Raw genomic sequence first — 4040 nt, forward strand, 5'->3', positions numbered from 1 at the left:
AACTACTTTCCAATAAGGGAGCAGGTACAGTTACCTCATCAAGTTCTACTTTCCTCCCACTCACTTCTTTCGAGAGAAACTCCTTCTCCAGAAAGGATCCATTTTTAGCAACGAATATCTTGCCTCCGGATCTGTGATAGAAGGTGTACCCAACAATTTCCTTTGGGTATTCTATGAAGATGCACTTCTCCGATTTGGGTTCGAGCTTATCAGGATGAAACTTTTTCACATAAGCATCGCAGCCCCAAACTTTAAGAAACGACAACTTGGGTTTCTTGCTAAACCACAGTTCATATAGTGTCGTCTCAACGGATTTAGATGGTGCCCTTTTAACGTGAATGCAGCTGTCTCTAATGCATAACCCCAAAACGATAATGGTAAATCAATAAGAGACATCATAGATCGCACCATATCCAATAAAGCGCGGTTACGATGTTCGGACACACCATAACATTGTGGTGTTCCAGGTGGCGTGAGCTATGAAACTATTCCACATTGTTTTAATTGAAGACCAAACTCGTAACTCAAATATTCGTCTCCGTGATCAGATCGCAGAAACTTTATTTTTCTTGTTACGATGATTTTTCCACTTCACTCTGAAATTCTTTGAACCTTTCAATTATTTCAGACTTATGTTTCATCAAGTAGATATCCCCATATCTGCTCAAATCATCTTGTGAAGGTCAGAAAATAATGATACCTGCTGTAAGCCTTTCATCGGACCACATACATCGGTATGTATGATTTCCAACAAATCTGTTGCTTGCTTCATTGTTTCGGAGAACGGCGTTTTAGTCATCTTGCCCATAAGGCATGGTTCGCAAGCATCAAGTGATTCATAATCAAGTGATTCCAAAATCCCATCAGCATGGAGTTTCTTCATGCGCTTTACACCAATATGACCTAAACGGCAGTGCCATAAATAAGTTGCACTATCATTATTAACTTTACATCTTTTGGTTTCAATATTATGAATATGTGTATCACTAAGATCGAGATCCAATGAACTATTTTCATTGGGTGTGTAACCATATAAAGTTTTATTCATGTAAACAGAACAACAATTTATTCTTTTACTTAAATGAATAACCGTATTACAATAAACATGATCAAATCATATTCATGCTCACCAAATAACACTTATTTAGTTTCAACACTAATCCCGAAATTATAGGGAGTGTGCGATGATGATCATATCAATCTTAGAACCACTTCCAACACACATCGTCACTTCACCCTTAACTAGTCTCTGTTTATTCTGCAACTCCCGTTTCGAGTTACTAATCTTAGCAACTGAACTAGTATCAAATACTTAGGGTTTGCTATAAACACTAGTAAAGTACACATCAATAACATGTATATCAAATATACTTATGTTCACTTTGCCATCCTTCTTATCCGCCAATCACTTGGGGTGATTCCGTTTCCGGTGACCAGTCCCTTTGCAGTAGAAGCACTTAGTCTCAGGCTTAGGACCAGACTTGGGCTTCTTCACTTGAGCAGCAACTTGCTTGCCGTTCTTCTTGAAGTTCCCCTTCTTTCCTTTGCCCTTTTCTTGAAACTAGTGGTCTTATCAACCATCAACACTTGATGTTTTTCTTGATTTCTACCTTCATTGATTTCATCATCACGAAGAGCTTGGGAGTTGTTTCCGTTATCCCTTGCATATTATAGTTCATCACGAAGTTCTACTAACTTGGTGATGGTGACTAGAGAATTCTGTCAATCACTATCTTATCTGGAAGATTAACTCCCACTTGATTCAAGCGATTGTAGTACCCAGACAATCTGAGCACATGCTCACTAGTTGAGCGATTCTCCTCCATCTTTTAGCTATAGAACTTGTTGGAGACTTTATATCTCACAACTCGGGTATTTGCTTGAAATATTAACTTCAACTCCTGGAACATCTCATATGGTCCATGACGTTCAAAACATCTTTGAAGTCCCGATTCTAAGCCGTTAAGCATGGTGCACTTAAACTATCAAGTAGTCATCATATTGAGCTAGCTAAATGTTCATAACGTTTGCATCTGCTCCTGCAATAGGTCTGTCACCTAGCGGTGCATCAAGGACATAATTCTTCTGTGCAGCAATGAGGATAATCCTCAGATCATGGATCCAATCCGCATCATTGCTACTAACATCTTTCAACACAATTTTCTCTAGGAACATATCAAAATAAACACAGGGAAGCAACAATGCGAGCTATTGATCTATAATTTGCAAAATACTACCAGGACTAAGTTCATGATAAATTTAAGTTCAATTAATCATATTACTTAAGAACTCCCACTTAGACAGACATCCCTCTAATCCTCTAAGTGATCACGTGATCCAAATCAACTAAACCATGTCCTATCATCACGTGACATGGAGTAGTTTCAATGGTGAACATCACTATGTTGATCATATCTACTATATGATTCACGCTCGACCTTTCGGTCTCCGTGTTCCGAGGCCATATCTGTATATGCTAGGCTCGTCAAGTATAACCTGAGTATTCCGCGTGTGCAACTGTTTTGCACCCGTTGTATTTGAACGTAGAGCCTATCACACCCGATCATTACGTGGTGTCTCAGCACGAAGAACTTTCGCAACGGTGCATACTCAGGGAGAACACTTCTTGATAATTTAGTGAGAGATCATCTTATAATGGTACCGTCAATCAAAGCAAGATAAGATGCATAAAAAGATAAACATCACATGCAATCAATATAAGTGATATGATATGGCCATCATCATCTTGTGCTTGTGATCGCCATCTCCGAAGCACCGTCATGATCACCATCGTCACCGGCGCGACACCTTGATCTCCATCGTAGCATCGTTGTCGTCTCGCCAATCTTATGCTTTCACGACTATCACTACCGTTTAGTAATAAAGTAAAGCATTACATCGCGATTGCATTGCATACAATAAAGCGACAACCATATGGCTCCTGCCAGTTGCCGATAACTCGGTTACAAAACATGATCATCTCATACAATAAAATTCAGCATCATGCCTTGACCATATCACATCACAACATGCCCTGCAAAAACAAGTTAGACGTCCTCTACTTTGTTGTTGCATGTTTTACATGGCTGCTACGGGCTTAAGTAAGAACCAATCTCACCTACGCATCAAAACCACAACGATAGTTTGTCAAATAGACTCCGTTTTAACCTTCGCAAGGACCGGGCGTAGCCATACTTGGTTCAACTAAAGTTGGAGAGGCAGTCGCCCGCAAGCCATCTCTGTGCAAAGCACGTCGAGGGAACCGGTCTCGCGTAAGCGTACGCGTAAGGTTGGTCCGGGTCGTCTCGTCCAACAATACCGCCGAACCAAAGTATGACATGCTGGTAGGCAGTATGACTTGTATCGTCCACAACTCACTTGTGTTCTACTCGTGCATATAACATCAACATAAATAACCTGGCTCGGATGCCACTGTAGGGTTTCGTAGTAATTTCAAAAAATTTCCTACGCACACGCAAGATCATGTGATGCATAGCAACGAGAGGAGAGAGTGTTGTCTACGTACCCACGCAGACCGACTGCGGAAGTGTTGACGCAACATAGAGGAAGTAGTCGTACGTCTTCCCGATCCAACCGATCAAGCACCGAAACTACGGCACCTCCGAGTTCGAGCACACGTTCAGCTCGATGACGATCCCCGGACTCCGATCCAGCAAAGTGTCGGGGAAGAGTTCCGTCAGCACGACGGCGTGGTGACGATCTTGATGAACTACAGCAGCAGGGCTTCGCCTAAACTCCGCTACAGTATTATCGAGGAATATGGTGGCTGGGGGCGCCGCACACGGCTAAGGAATAGATCACGTGGATCAACTTGTTGTACCTTTGGTGCTAGCCCTGCCCCTCTATTTATATGTTGAGCCCCGGGGTCGAAACTTGGAGCAAAAGCCTCCTCAAAGTCGGTTTTGCCCGAAAGGCAAGAGTCCCACTCGGACTCCAGGACCAAACGCCACAATCCTTGGCGTCTGGCCCAGACGCCATGGGCCTCGGCGTCTGGCCCAGGGCCAGACGCCAGGGTCTCC

Source organism: Triticum dicoccoides, chromosome 1B, assembly GCF_002162155.2.
Source record: "Triticum dicoccoides isolate Atlit2015 ecotype Zavitan chromosome 1B, WEW_v2.0, whole genome shotgun sequence".
Lineage (NCBI taxonomy): Eukaryota > Viridiplantae > Streptophyta > Magnoliopsida > Poales > Poaceae > Triticum > Triticum dicoccoides.